The sequence below is a fragment of the Tamandua tetradactyla genome, chromosome 3 (genome assembly GCF_023851605.1).
Source record: "Tamandua tetradactyla isolate mTamTet1 chromosome 3, mTamTet1.pri, whole genome shotgun sequence".
Lineage (NCBI taxonomy): Eukaryota > Metazoa > Chordata > Mammalia > Pilosa > Myrmecophagidae > Tamandua > Tamandua tetradactyla.
In genome coordinates this window covers 5957453-5973744 of record NC_135329.1, presented here as the reverse complement: position 1 = coordinate 5973744, position 16292 = coordinate 5957453, and the positions used below count along the sequence as shown (strand labels likewise).

Sequence of the window (16292 nt, the reverse complement as noted above, 5' to 3'; positions counted from 1 at the left end):
TGAGGGGTAGAAAGCAGGCATCGGAAATATGTAAGAGAAAAGGAGAAATTAAAGAAAGGAGGATTCTGGGGAGAACTGGACAGAGAAGAAAGAGGAGAAGCCAGAGAGAGAGGAGTCACAGAGGCCACAGAAGAAATTTCCAGGCATGAAAGAATAATTGTTACTGAGAAATGTTGGAAAGAGATCATTTTAGTTTTTCAGCTGCTAAAACAAATACCATACAAAAGGTTGGCTTAACCCCAGGAATTTATACCCTCACAGTTTCAAACTCTAGAAGGCTAGCTTCTTCCTAAAGTGGGTATCTTCTTGTTGGCTCCCAATATTGGGGGTTGCTTAGCTTTTCTGAAACATGGCAATACACGTGGTGACATCTTTCTTTTCTGGGTTCCGTTAACTCCCAGGCTCTGGCTGCTCTCACTAGGTCTCTCTCTGTGTGGTGGTCTTCTCTATGAGGTCTCTCTGTGTGGTGGTCTTCTCTATGAGGTCTCTCTGTGTGGTGGTCTTCTCTATGAGGTCTCTCTGTGTGGTGGTCTTCTCTATGAGGTCTCTCTGTGTGGTGGTCTTCTCTATGAGGCCTCTGTGTGGTGGTCTTCTCTATGAGGCCTCTGTGTGGTGGTCTTCTCTATGAGGTCTCTCTGTGTGGTGGTCTTCTCTATGAGGTCTCTCTGTGTGGTGGTCTTCTCTATGAGGTCTCTGTGTGGTGGTCTTCTCTGTGAGGTCTCTCCATGTGGTGGTCTTCTCTATGAGGTCTCTCTGTGTGGTGGTCTTCTCTGTGAGGTCTCTCTGTGTGGTGGTCTTCTCTGTGAGGTCTCTCTGTGTGGTGGTCTTCTCTATGAGGTCTCTCTGTGTGGTGGTCTTCTCTATGAGGCCTCTGTGTGGTGGTCTTCTCTATGAGGTCTCTCTGTGTGGTGGTTTTCTCTATGAGGTCTCTCTGTGTGGTGGTCTTCTCTATGAGCTCTCTGTGTGGTGGTCTTCTCTATGAGGCCTCTCTGTGTGGTGGTCTTCTCTGTGAGGTCTCTCTGTGTGGTGGTCTTCTCTATGAGGTCTCTGTGTGGTGGTCTTCTCTATGAGGTCTCTCTGTGTGGTGGTCTTCTCTATGAGGCCTCTCTGTGTGGTGGTCTTCTCTATGAGGTCTCTCTGTGTGGTGGTCTTCTCTGTGAGGTCTCTCTGTGTGGTGGTCTTCTCTATGAGGCCTCTCTGTGTGGTGGTCTTCTCTATGAGGCCTCTGTGTGGTGGTCTTCTCTATGAGGTCTCTCTGTGTGGTGGTGTTCTCTATGAGGTCTCTCTGTGTGGTGGTCTTCTCTATGAGGCCTCTGTGTGGTGGTCTTCTCTATGAGGCCTCTGTGTCGTGGTCTTCTCTATGAGGTCTCTCTGTCTGGTGGTCTTCTCTATGAGCTCTCTCTGTGTGGTGGTCTTCTCTATGAGGCCTCCAGAAATAGTGTTAAGACCCATCCTGATTGAGGTGGGTGGCGCCTTAACTGAAGTCACCTCATCAGAAGTTCCACAGGAATGGATTAAAATTAAGAAGAAAATTTCCTGGGGTACGTAAGTCCAAGCCACCAAGAGCTCAAGAGTTGGGTCAAGGAAACAGCTTGGTCCCTAGATCAGAGAATCCTGGATTTTCCCAAGCTCCTGGTTTATAATCTGTGACTTTGGGCAAGTTATCCAACCAGTCAGCCTTGAATTGCAGGACTTTGTGCTGGGCTTTGTGTTTACATGTGCTGAAAGCCTCTCTCAGACTGTCTTGTCCAGAGACATTTCACTCGCCCTTCCTCCTCTGTCTCACCTCTGCATCTTTCTGCTCAGCACCCCTTTCCACCTTATCTAAATCGTTTAGTTTCTAATTCCTTTTTATTTTTTTCCTTTCCCTGCTCCTCTCTCTAGGCTCCTCTCCTCCAATTCAAGAGGCCTTGAATGTGGGGCTCTGCACAGATGTTTCCATCCTGCGAGTGCTTGACAATTTCTCAGATTGTATCTCTGAGCAGATGTTGTGGTGTGTGCTTCCTTCTTTCTCTGCTGTTGTGTTTTCTATACAAACACCAGATTGCACTGCTGCTTCCTTCTTTCTGGAGAAAGCCCAATTCACAATGGTGAGGGGGGTAGGTTGTGTTTTCAGATTGTTGGACATGGTCTGTGGGGCAAAGGTTTTAGGCCAGAGGGGCTTAGGATATAGAATTTTGTGCTATGGCTTTATCTCCTCAAGACCTACTGCCTCTTTGGCTTTTCTTCCACTAGGCTGGTGTTCAACGAGACAAGCAACTCTTTACCTCTCAGTCTTGCCCTGGACAGAGCATGTAGCTCCCCTGAGTCCCTCTCTGGCTTTGGCAGCTGTTCACCCTCGTGTGAGCCTTCCAACATGCTAGTTTCATTATCTCCTGACAACAGGTGGGATTAGAATGAGTCACGGAGTCCGTGGAATCGTTCTGTTTAACAAGAGTAGATTTGAAGAGCCTTGGCAAAATTGGGTGGAGGTGGATTACTTGGAGGCAGGCTTGCAGGGGGGTGAAATGCTCTCCATGAGGGTAGAAGTGAGCCTGTGGAGGGCCTGCCTTCCCTCCTTGTTTTTAAACTTGTCTCTGACTGCTTACTGAGAACTTGGTTGTAGTAAGGGGTCCAGGGATTTGAAGAGAGACCCCTGCTTTTGGAGAGGATGCTGTTTTTCCTCACTGTCTGATTTTCCTTGGCCTTTCATGGTTTGGCAAATGCTTTTCATTATCATCTTTGTTCCATTTAGGGCAAGGGAACATCCTTTGTCCTTAGTGTAATAAAATGAGTCGCATCCACCTGACACTGGCCATCTCTCCTCATTAGAAACAGAGCTCTTCTTGAAGCTTTCCAGCACCCCCATCCAGAATCCTGCATATTTGTTTGACTGTTTTAAGGAAAACCCTGGAGAGTTAGGAAGAGATCCCAGAGAGAATGGGGGTGGGGTCAGGAAGCGAAAGCCGAGGAGGGGCCCTGGGTGACTCACTCACTGACCTGCCTGAATTCGCATCCATAACCAGGCAAGGTACCAGTGAATGGAGGCAGCAGGGGAACTCAGATGTGGGTGGCCTCATGGCACCAGTAGGGAGTGTGTTTTGCAATTGAGGCTCCCCTCACTGTACAGGGCCGATTGTTTTGTGAACATTTATATAGAACTCACATTCCATTTTAAGGGCACTGGGGCATCCCCCTTTTTAAAGAGGTCAGTGATACATTTATTTACAAAGTGAAGAGTATGGTGTAGGGAACACGGGCAAACTTGAGAAGCAGACCACCTGGACCAAATGACGGCTTCACCACTTCATTCCTCTGTTCAAAACTATTTGTCAAAAGCCCTCACCATTCAGGCATAATGCCAAGGATGAGGGAGGTGATGCTGGTACATTTTCCATGTCAACCTGGATAATTTAGTAACTCCTCTCAGCCTCAATTTCTCATCTATGAAATATAGATGATATTATGTACCTTGCAGGTTGTCATGAAGGTTGAAATAAGGATATAATTTCTGGCAATAGTAAAATTTTTTATGTCAAAGATTATAATTATCTGCATAATGTCCCATTTTACATACTACATGAGTTGCTTGTTTGTTTTTAAGTGAAGCCCATCTATTTGCAATGGCAAACAATAATGTTATTCTTATCAAGATTCCCTGAGTAAAAATTTCTCTCCTGCTAATAGATTAAACTTCTGCTCATTCAGGCTCACTGAAGATGGGTATTTCAGAAATCAGCTCAAGTTATAGTTGTTGCAGCTATACCTTGATCTGGCTTTCTTTCTCATAGCAAAGCTCCAAAGAGCACAGGACTGCAAGGCCAGAGGTGTGGCTGAGTCTTTGCGTGGCTCCTATGTCACTGGGCTCTTTGCTTTGCCTCCCTGGACTCCACTTTCTCCATCTGTACAATGGGTATAAAATAATTTCCTTGCCTACTTTGTAGTGATTTTTTAGAGATTAAATGCAATCAATGATAGGAGAGTATTTTAATACTTTAATCGTATATATTGCTTTGTATTTAAGAGAGGAACAACTAGAGATGCCCTGCACAGTTTGACATCTTCTTACAAATTATTCTATTTTTTAAACTTTTATGCATTTGCATAATTAGATTTCTGGTTTGAATGACAAACAATAGTGACGGCAGATCTTGCTTTGAGGTAGGTAGGTTTTTTGAAATTTGTATCTACAAACTAGATACATTTGGGAATAAATGGTCATAGGGAAGGATTTTTTTTTTAACATGGGAGGACTGCTTAGGCCATGGTGCAAAGTTTCTGCAAACACCACGGACTGAATGCTTGACAAAAGAGCTTTTAGGAAGCTTATCTGCCTACTCTCCTCTAGACTTGTGCTCTGTGAATTTTCTCACTGAGTCAAGGCAAGAGCTATTTTGCAATCGCTCGGAGGGGACTATGGCTTCTTTGCTAAAAGACTGCAGCATGTTGGCCTAGCATGCTGATGAGCTAAGGTTTACCACTTACCTGCCTGTGTAAGTCATGTTTAATGCCTTCTGCCCATTAGTTTGCTATAATGATAAACCATATGAGTCATATATTTTTTTCTGAAGTGCTTGCTGTCTCCTTAGTGTGTGACGCGTTTATGGGGTTACTAAAAAGTTACCACAAAATCACTGGGGTTGGGAAAGCATCTGCTGTCTAAGGACACACTATATAAAGCCTGTCAGCTCTGTGGGCCCCAGAAGAGGAGGAGACAGTGGATGTGGAGGCCAAGGAATGGGTAAAAAGAGAAGGCATGAAGTGACCAAGGTTCTGAAGGGGAAGTGGTGAGAGGGATGAGGAATGAAAGAGACTTCACAAGGACTCTGAATTTGATTTTGGAAGCACTTGGAAGAGGAATAAGTTGCAAATGTGTCTTCTTGCTGTGGTGTGGAGTCTTCACTGGTGAGCACCGCCTCGACGGTGATCAGCCACAAGGCAAAGAGAAGCATTAGGTTCTTATGCTCAGAGACCTGAAGCTTGCTGAAGATTGCAGAAATTCAAAGTAAATGGGTTTTGAGAAAAGCCAGGAGTCATGGGCCATAGCAGTTGGGGACAGACTGAATACACGGAGCAGAGAATCCAGGACTCTTCAGCGACACGGCCGCCAGGACCCAGCAGGGAGAGGCACTGCTCAGTGCTTCCTTGTTGTTAATCATTTTTCTCATTTTCCATTGCTGTTAACCCTGGGACCATACTAATCAAGTCCTTGTTTCCCTGGGATCAGCAACCTGCCCGTGGCTTACATGGGTCCTTGGTTATGACATTTGAGTTTAATCATCATCCAAGCCGAGCTCCATGTGAGCCTTGCAATTTCACCCCTGCTTCTGTTTGTTTTCCCAGGCAATGTAGCTGTGTAGAAGTGGAAAGAATCTATTTAGAGAGAGGAGAGATGGGAAAACCCTGTCCAGAAAGAGGAGGTAGGAGTCTCATGGGGTGATACATGGAAGATATTTTTCCCCCTGATCCTCAAGACAGTGATGAAAAAAAAAATACGGAAGAGGAAAGGAAAATCAAAGATACCATGGCTTGTATGTTTCTGTTTCTTATTGCATGAAGTCAGAGAGATGGACTGGGAAGCAGAAAAGTGATTAAATCAAAAGCATCAAAATGAAGTGAACTTGCCATTTAAGTAGGAATTGTCTGGAAGTCATGTTTGGTTTCCCCCACCATCTTTCTCTGCACAGCCTCTTTCTCTGTAGGAGTCCTTCACGTTTCAGGAACAGTGTGGAGGAGGCAGCCCTAAGTCAATCACGGATTCTTCAATTACGAGGACCTGTCATGCTGGCCAACATCAATTGAGGCTCTAAGACATCAGAGATGTGATTTATTTCTCTACTTCTAAGGCTGTCTAATTTGGAGATTGCAAAGATTAAAATCAGTTCCTTCTTAGAGACTAGCTCTCAAAATCTCAAGGGAATTTATGAACATATCTGGGTATATTTATTTTTGGGTGGAAAATGCTGTCAGATATTCTGATTCTCTGAGGAATACCTGGCTCTAGAGAAAAGACAATTTTCTATCAGTATACAAACATCCCATTATTTTTCCTACCTTGAACACAAGAGAAAGCATATGTCTTGACTTCATTTTCCCCCCAACAACCATTTCATTTTGCTTCTTTAAAAGATAATCTCAAAAGATTGTGAGACACACAATCTCAAATTTCTCTCTCCCTATTCTTATTCTCCTTGATTCCACCCTGTAGATTTTTGCCTCCATAACTCCAGTAAAGATGTTCTTGATAAGTCCACCAAAAAACCTCCCATTTTTAAAACCAATAATTATTTCTTAGTCCTCCCCCTACTGGAACTATCAGCAGCATCTGATGCAATTGTTTACGTTGGGCCACTAAATATACTTTCTTAATTTGGTTTCCAGGTAAAATGCATTCACCTGGGGTGCCAGTTTGAAAGTAGTATGTATCCCAGAAAAGCCGTGTTTTAATCCTGATTCCATCTTGCGATTTAATAATGTAGGTTGGCATTTTTTGCTTAGATGATCTCCATGGAGGTATGACATACCCAATTGTGGGTGTTAACTTTTGATTAGGTGGAGATGTGACTCCACCCATTCCAGGTGGGTCTTGATTAGTTTACTGGAATCCTTTAAAAGAGGAGACGTTTTGGAGAAACCTCAGAAATGACAGAGTCTAGAGAATTGACAGAAGTTTTAGAGCCGACAGAGAGAGCAGATGTAGATGCTTGGAGAACAGTTTGCTTCAGAGAACAGAGACACAGATGTCTGGAGATGCTTGGAGCCCAGCAGATGTCGCTATGAGATGTTAAGCAGGCCAGAACCTGGAGATAGCCAAGGGAAGCCAAGAGATTAAAAACCATCCCTGGAGAAATAAAGTGAGGAATCTCCACAGGAACAGAGACTGAAAGCAACAGAACTCAGGAGCAAGGGGCCAGCAGATGGCAGCCATGTGACTTCCCAGTTGACAGAAGGGTTCCTGACCCATTGGCCTTTCTTGAGTGAAGGTAACCACTTGTTGGTGCCTTAATTTAGACACTATCACTTCTTTAGAACTGTAAACGCATTACTTATTAAATGCCCCTTTATAAAAGTCGTTCCAGTTCTGGTATATTGCATTCTGGCAGCTTGCAAACTAACACACCTGGTTTCCCTCCAACCTTGCAGGCTGTTTCTTGGTCTTCATTATCAATTTTTCCCCATTTCTCTGACGTCTTAAGATTGGAGTGTCACAGGAGTCAGTACTTCATCCTTTTCGCCACTTTATCTACACTCATGTATTCATCATCTCATCCAGTTACACAATTTTAAATATTGGGTATAAAAATATGACTTCTAAACTTGTATTCACAGTCTAGACCTCCTCCCTGCACGCCACACTTATATATACCAACTGCCTCCTCAGTGTCTCCACTTGGATGACCAATAGAAATCTCAAACTTGATGTATCCCAAACTGAGCTCCTGATCTTTCCCCAGATCTGGTTTCTCTTGATGTTATTGTCTTCTCATTCAGTGGCCGGGATATCAATCCTGCTGCTTCAACCAAAGACCTTGTGGCATTATTGACTCATCTCCTTTTCTTACCCCTCATCTAAATCTGCCAATCCTATTGACTCTCCTTTTGAATACATCCAGAATTGGATCACTCCTCACCCATATCTCTGTTGCCATTTTGGTCCAAGCCATCATCTCATGCCTTGGTTATTGTTCTACAATTTATTCTCTGAATAGTAGTCAGAGTATTCTTTTAAAAATGGAACTCAGGTCAGGTCATTCCTGCTTTAAACCGTCTAATAACTGTGGCCTGAGGGATCTGGACCCCATTAACCCTTGAAATTCCTCTCACTGGGCTTGAACACCATGAAATATTTCACTTCGATTCCCTTTTCTGGAATGTGCTCTCCCAATAGCCAAATGGCATGTTCCCTTCCTTCCTTCAGGGCTTTATTCAAATGTCACCTTCCCGGTGGCCTCCTCTGGCCACCTCCCCATCCCTCTGGTACTCCTGATCCCTCAAGCCATACTTAATTTTTTTACACAGCACTAACATGGTCCATATTTTGCTTACTGACTTTGCTCTTTGAGCCTTTCTGCCAAATATTTACATCTCAGGAAGAGAAGAATTTTTTTTTTTTTGGTCTGTTCCTTCATTTCCAACACCAAATATTGTACCTGCCACATTGTAGGCATCTAATACATATTTGTTAAAGGAACGAATAAATGAAAAAAATAATAATACGTGGATGAAAGGAGAGTTTCAACTGAATTTGGGGACAAATCAGGCCACAACAGTTATTGAATGTTCAAGATCATGCTGGAGACTGTGCTAGTTGCTGTGGAGAGGTTTACGAGTTTACAATCTACAAGGGTGGCAAGGTATGAATAACAGGTGAGCTTAAATGGTGAGAATTATTGGGGACCCCAGCAAAGTTTAGAGGCAAGAAGAAACAATGAACACACGTTTAGTCCTAAAAGGCTTTGTAGAAAAAGTCTGTGCTTGATTTTGACTTATAAAGGTAGATAGTATTTGAGTGGACTCAATAGAAAAGAGAGATGGTTCCTAGCAAGGGGAGATTATTGAAGATGATGATACGATCAGAATTAAATAGAGGATATTATGAAACAGTCTTGGAATGGAACTTGTATGTTGCAGTTAAAATAAAGACTAAATAGAAAATTAATGAATATGTGTGCTAGAACATTTTGGAGGATCTTAAAATCCAGGTGGGGGAGCATATATCTCTGGCTATGCCATTCTTTGTTGTTGCTTTTTTTCTTAAGTAGGAAGTGATACAATGAAAGTAGAGCTGGGCAATACTAGCCTGGCAGCCATATCCAGGCAACATTGAAGAAGGAGCTGATGAGGGTAGAGAATATCATTTAGGTTGCTGTTTCAGTGACCTGAGAATGGGATGAAAAGGCTTGGATGGTGTAGGCAGGAGTGTGAGTGAAAGGAGGACTGTGCTAGTTATTTTGTTTGCCTCTCCCTGCATCCACCCTCACCCGGTCCAGTTTCCACCCTTCCATACCCTGCCCTGTGCTCCACTTCTCTTAGGTCCCCTTACCCTCTGCTTCTGGTTGGATCTCAGAGGGCAAGAGAACAGAAAGTCAGAGACTCACTCAGCTGCCCCTACCTCCAGCCACAGCACATGCCAAGCAGTTCATCTTTCATAGTTGCAGCTCCCTGGTTTCCATAAGCACCAATTCTACCCCTTACCCTTCAAGATAAGGGGTGTTAGCAGTTTCCTTCTGTTGCCCATCCCTGCGTATCTCACCATTCCTTGCTCATTCTATGCACCCTACCCAAACCTCTTTAAATCACCTCTTCATTAGACTCTTCCAGGTCAAATTTTTGAGGGTATTTTGGGTCCCTGACTAACATAGGTAGGATTATTTGTTCACTATGAAAACTAATATTTTATTAATTAAATTGTCTGAAGATGATAAAGTATCATGAAGCATGTTCCTCATAGAAATTTAGCATATGCAAAAATACCTGGTAAGAAGAAAAATGGGCATTTCTAACCCAATGTCACTTGGTGTAACCACTGTTAACATTTCAGCGAATATTATTTCAGGACTTTTGATTTTTATTGTTTTAATTTTTTATTTGCATAATTTTGTTCCCTTGTGAAAGTTTAACTTTCTACTTCTTCATATAAAGAGACTCATCTTGCAGAAAACTTGGAAAATAGAGAAAATGCAAAGAACAACAAAATCCAAAGTCCAGTACTGAAAATAAGCTTGGAAAAAAGTTGGTGTATTTTTGTAGATTCTTTCATCTTTGGATTTTAATATAGTTCCCATTTTATACCACATGGGAATTTTAAAGCATAATGGTTACAGATCAGCCACAATTCATAGAACAAAGAGGAAATGAATGGAGCGTAATACAGTATTGACCACTGGTTAGTTTAATGTTTTCTCCTAAGGTAAAGAAAATTTACTTTAGCCATTATATAGGAGTTTAAGTCATAAAAAAATAGTTATTCAATTAAAACTGCTGCTTTATATGTTCTGTACAACTCTGCTTTTGTGGAGAGAAGAGATAGACTTTATCTGGTAATTCTCTCGGCACTAAACTAAACACTTGTAAATTCCGTAGCCATTGTCTGTGACCCTTTTCACTGTGCGGTCATTGTTTTCAAACAGGTTGGAAGGAAGGAGGAGGGCTCAAGAGAATTGCCTGGTTCTGGGAAAAGAATGGAGGTTGCTGAGGAGTGGAAAAGACCCAACGCTGTACCTCAGATACATTATTCAAAATTTAAGACATAAAGAAACTGATTTTGAATTGGGGGTCCAACTGAGGAATGGAAGGCCCATGACTCTTTTTTCATATCAGAACTTTCCTAATTGAGGTTTATTAGTTTTGATTTTTCTCCAAGTCACTTGGTAAGTCTTTTAAATAATTGCTTCAAAAGAGGTAGGTACATCAATACTGTATTTCCCAATTTCTTACATATTTTACTCCTTCTCTGTTGCTTTAAGGCAGGAAAGACAACTTACTTGTGAATGCAATAATTAGGTTCCATTATTTTTTCCTTAAAATTTTAGGTATTTTATATATATAAATAAATTATAATACATATATAATATACATTTAAATATAGCATGATAAAAGGGCAAGCAATAACCACATTCCCATCCCTTTGTTAATAACCTATATTTTCCCATATCAAAAAAAATAAATAAATAAAAAAATAAATAAATAAATAAATAAATAACCTATATTTTCCCATATCTATATTTATTAAATAGTTTAGCCAATTTTTTCTCTAATAATTAAGATAATTTTCATCAGGTTTCTAGATATGCCATTTTCCTCTCATTGATTTTTACCAAAAACGTAGCCTGAACTTTGTTAATCAAGATATGCCATGTACCTGTTTCAATTCAAAATGTTTTTTCTTTAAAAAAAATGACTTATGTCTTTGTTACTAACTATCCCTTCTTTACAGGTGAAATACATACAATGCTTAGATTGGGTTTGTGTATCTGTTATTTTCTCCCTTGCTATTTTATGTTTCTGTTTATTTTCCTTCCCGTTCTCAAGGTTGTCCTAAATATGTGGTTTGATTTTTCACAGAATCAATTCTGGTCTTTACTGCTTCTAATATAATATGGATTTTAACCTGCTCTTCTATTTTATTTTATTTATAATATTTCCTTTTCTCACCCATAACTCTTTTTATATTTTATCTTTTAATTCTGTCCTATGTTCTTCAGGTTTGTTGTTGTTGTTATTCTGCTCTCATTTCTTAGAGACGATCTATTATTCCACCTTACGGCAAATATCAGATGCCTTTATGAAATTATCTTCTGAATCTTTTACTAAATTGCTTTCAGAAATCTAGTTTTCCTATTTGTTTTTGTTTGTTTGTTTTTATGCTTCTGTTGAGTCTGCTAGAAACATTTATCTACACTCTGTGTTTGCAAACAAACTGGCATGCATTTCCTACAGCCTCACTCCCAGTCCACTGGGTACTGGTATAATAATCTTCTCAGGTTCTTCGCTGGGAGAAAAGCTGATGTTCCCAGATCCTATCCCAGTGCATTCCCCCCACCCCTTTATTAGAGAATTGTGGGTTTACAGAACAACCATGCATAACATATAGGATTCTCATATACAACTTTACCACCAACACCTTGCCTAGGTGTGGAGATTTGTTACAATTGATGAGAGCCCATTTTTGTAATTATACTATTAATTAAAGTCCATGGTTTAACTTCGGGTTCACTGTTTGTGTAGTGTACTTCCATGGATTTTTAAAAAACATGCTATTCAGTAACCATACCTACACTCTAATATTTCCCCCTTTTAATCATATTAGATATCTAATTCAGTGGTGTTAATTATACTCACAATGTTGTGCTATCATCACCACCATCCATCACCAAAACATTTCCATCCTTTCAGATAGGAACCCTCAACATTTAAGCCTCAACTTCCCGTCCCCGGGTAAACTACATTCTATATTCTGACTCTATGGGTTTTCTTCTTCTAATTGTTTCAAATCAGTGAGATTATGCAGTATTTACCCTTTTACATCTGCCTTATTTCACTCAACATGATGTCTTCAAGGCTCATCCATGCTGTCACCTGTATCAGGACGTCATTCCTTTTTAAGGCTGAATAATATCCCATAGTATGTATATATCACGGGTTATTTGTCCACTCATCAGTTGAGGGACACTTGGGTCAATTTCTTCTTTTGGCAGTTGTGGATAATGCCATTACAAACATCAGTGTGCACATAGCTCTTTGAATCCCAGCTTGCAATTCTTTTGGGTATTTACCTAGCAGTGGATTGCAGGGTTAAATGGTAGGTCTATACTTAGCTTTGGTAGAGCTCGGCTGATCTGTGGATCTTTCTCCTTTCTGGCTTCTCTCTGTGGCTTTTTCTGACTTAGGGCATCCGCATTTCCTCTCTAGGCTTCCAGTCATGTGGAATAAGACTCACCCTAATTCAGTCTGGCCACACCTTAACTAAGACCCTATTTACAGATAGTTTCACACTGACAGGAACATGAATTAAGATTTGCACATATCTTTTGTTGGGTACATTATTCAATCCATAAGACTTCTTAACTCACAAATAAAACTCCAAAAGTGGTTAAGAACCCAAATGTGATGAAAGCAAATCAGTTAGATCCCAGCATTGGTGGTCACACTAAGTATTCCTGCATACTACAGAAAGAGTTTTGTTCCTTCCCCGGCAAGTTCTGTAATAGATCTTCCTTCAGTTTTGCTGAAATTGATTAATTATTCAAATTAATTAAGCATAGTAGTTTTTCAACCTATTCAAGTGCTTGGAGACCAAACTCAGTCATGAGTCAACATATACCCATTTGGTCTCAACTGTATAGCCCGCCCCTCTCTTGGTGCCAGCACAGTTGCCCTGCTTGATGTTGAAGCACAGAGACTAGGTATTTATCCTGGGCTAATTTCCTATTTGTAATGTGAATGAGGTTAAGATGAATCTGATATGGTGTAGAATTTTCAGTTCTATCTTTGTCCTTGGGAATACTTAAAAACAAGTTGATGAATATCTCTTTCCCTGAGTATCAGGCAATTGTGTTCCGCTTTGGGAAGACCCTTGATTTACTGAAAAGTTAAGTTGGCAGAAGAAGCTCTCAAATTGTATATAATATATCTGTTCCTTCATCTAACCAACTACCCAACAAAGTTTGATTTTATATTTGGGAAGGACTTCTAACATTGCAGGGGATGTTTCTTCCTTGGAATATCATTTGGACCCTTTGAAATCTTTTCTATCATTCAAGGTTTAGCTAAAGATCATTTCAATATGAAATTTCTCTTAGTTCTCAGCCAGAGTGATTTTCTTTCTTTATGTGCCAAGATCTTCCACAGCATCTCACAAATAACATCTATGCTATATTTTGTGTCATAGTCATGACACACAATAGTCCCCAACTCCTACCTACAGAAGCTCCTGGTAGGCATTTTTCTTTTACTTTTTATCTTGACAGTTTGTCATCTTGACATCCTTCCTCTGATGGAATCTGTCATCATCTAAGCTATGGCGAGAAGTCTGCTTCTGACTGCAGAGGTCAAAAAGGTCTGGATAATAGCCCTCCCGTGCTCCTAACAGTAGGACATGCACACATAACAAGTTTAGCTGATGGGGTGGTCCTCCCAAGAACTTTAATTGGAGCATCGATATCTACACCTAGGAGTTGTTGAGAATTGATCCCAGCTATGGAGGTGTTGCCTGGTGGGGTCAGGCCGTGGCCTCTGGTGTCCTGCAGAGGTGAATGTAGAGTCCCATCCAGATATTCCTGTTGTGTGATCTTGCCTCTGGTCCTGGGTCCTGTCCATGTTCTGAAGCTGGCTCTTGGCTTTCCTGTTGCAATCACCAACTGCCTGGTATCTGTCTTTGATGGGTTACAGCTCTTTGAACCTCAGAAACACATGTTCTTAAACCTAATCCGTCCCTGTGGGTTTGAGCCCATTGTAAGTAAGACCTTTTGATGAGGTGTGGCCCACCTCAATCAGGATGGGTGCTAATCCTATCACTGGAGTCCTTTATAAGTGGGATGAAATTCAGACAGAGAAATAAACCCACAGAAGGAGTAACCAGAGTGGCACATCAAGGAACCTGAGAGAGAAGGGAGAGACTGGAAGATGCTGCCATGTACCTGGACAATTGATAAGCTAAGGATCAAGGATCGCAGGCAGCCAGCCCTAAAACACCCCGTCTTTGGGAAGAAGGCATCGCCTTTATGATGCCTTGGTGTGGGCTTTCCTAACATCAAGAACACAAGCCTATAAATTTCCATTGTTTAACCTGACCCATTGCATAGCATTTGCTTGAGCAGCCCAGGAAACGAAAACATCTTCTAATAAACCATTTTTCAGTTGTAACCAAGAACTCCGACTGGTAGAACCTTTGTTTTACTCAGATTTGATTACCATATGAATAGAATACATGCTTAACATGTTTGTTGAATCATTTAGATCATGCTGAATGTGATATCTATGAGATTCAATGGTGGGGGGAGGTGTTGTCAGTCCAAATTCTTAAATGATCTAAACTTTATGTTAAATTTCTGAGTGTGAGATTCTGGGGTAGGCTTTGAAATAGCCTCTTTCTCTACCCCTCTTTCCCTTCTCAATGTAAGAGCTCAGAGTAGATTTTCAGCAGCCTATGTGTTAGCTTGTTGCTTTTTATAAAGTAGAAAAACTTTTATAACTTCCAACAGCTCTGACATCAGCTGCAAATGTTAGAGTAACTCACCTCAACCCGGTTCTGACTCTACTGGGTGTTAGGTGAGACCCTCTCCCCCTCGGCTCAGGCCCATCTTCTCCAAGGTTGTCCTTTAGGCGCCAACCACAAATTCAGGGATCCAGGCCCCCCCACTGTAGCCACTGGCTATAAATTGGGGGGCTCCCATCATCCTTGTGGGTTCAATAACTCACTAGAATGACTCACTTAAATCCCTAAAAGCACTATACTTGCGATTATAGCTTAATTATAGTTAAAGGATACAAATGCAAAAGCCAAAAACTGAAGTGCATAGGGTGAAGTCTGAGAGGGTCTCCAACAAAGCACCTGTGTGCTCCTCACGCACAGTCAGAGTATGTCACTCTCCTGGCACAGCGCTGTCAATCAAGGATGTGCCTTCAAACTTCAAGTGTCCTGAGTTTATACCGGGTTTCATTGTGGGCATGATTGGGGGGGTCCGTGACCCTGTCCATGGACTCAGTCTGGAGCTCCCTCCCATCTCGGAGGTTGGGGAGGTGGGGCTCAAAGCCCCACCCCCCTAATCACAGGGTTGGTCTCTGGTGAGGTCAGCCCCCACCCTGAGACTGCAGGTGTGGCTGGCCCCACCTGGCCATCTCATTAGCATTTGAAGGTCCAGGTGTGGTGCAGGATCCACCATGAATAACAAAGGAGGCTTTTTTTAGGAGAAGGTGCAAAGATGTAGAGGTTCTCTCCCTAGCAACAAGGGACAAAGACCAGCCAAGTGGAGCTTTTTCGGGTCTGCAGTGTTTGGTTGTGGTAATCTCAAGCCAGAGAGCCAATGCACTTTTGGAATTCTGGAGAGTTGGAATCATTGGAGCCTTAAAATACGGGAGGGCATCACTGCTGTTATGATCACTGTTATGATCCCACTGAGTGGCCTGGAGAGGCAACTTTGGTATTGCAAGTACTAGGGAACCAGGTAGAGAAGAGAAAATGGCACTACATGGTTCCTCCTTGTTATGATTTTGCTGTGTCCTCATCTTGACAAGGAATTTGCAGAGACAAGAGCTGCCATCGGCTTCAAATCCTGAGAGCAGAAAATGCAGGGGTGAAAAAGCCCCCTCTTTCCGGAGTCTGACCCTCAGTGAGCAGATGCACCTGGGGTCTGGGAAATGGCCTGAGGTTTCCTGGTCCCTCCAGCCACTGCTCTGCAGGCCTGTCACCTCCTCCTTGGCTTCCCTGGCACCAGCAGAGCCAGAAGCATGTGTTGGGAGGGTGAGATGTCAACCTGCCTGGGGAGCCCCAGCCTCTGACAGCAAGTGATGAGTTTCCTAATGGGCCTGTGATGGCTGCAGCCTTGCCTGGAGGCTTGGCTTCTGCCCAGCAGCTGCCACCCTACCCAGCTGCTGGCGTCCCCCCCAGCCTCAGGGGAGCCCAGCTCCACGTTCGATGCCACTTCACTGACTCCAGGAAGCTGCATGTTCCCACCGTGGGGAGTGAGATAAGTATGTTTATCAACTGCCAGGCTTGGGATGAGAGTCTTCTCCTTGCAGAAATGCATCAATCACTTCTCAGGACTGACCTTTTGCAGTAGCTCCTCTGGTAAATGATGTTTTGCTTCTCCTGC

The 16292-nt window shown here is 42.2% G+C and overlaps 1 long non-coding RNA gene across 2 annotated transcripts in view; it reads left to right on the top strand.

Moving 5' to 3' along the window:
• Nucleotides 1-1346: 1346 nt before the first annotated feature.
• Nucleotides 1347-16292, top strand: part of LOC143676921 (uncharacterized) — a 54966-nt gene continuing 40020 nt past the window's right edge. The window contains exons 1-3 of one of the 2 annotated variants that reach the window (XR_013172311.1): nt 1350-1541; nt 10110-10349; nt 13449-14342. This is a non-coding gene — a long non-coding RNA (uncharacterized LOC143676921). Of the gene's footprint in view, nt 1542-10109; nt 10350-13448; nt 14343-16292 lie in introns of those variants that run through there. The other variant, XR_013172310.1, reaches the window with a different exon arrangement.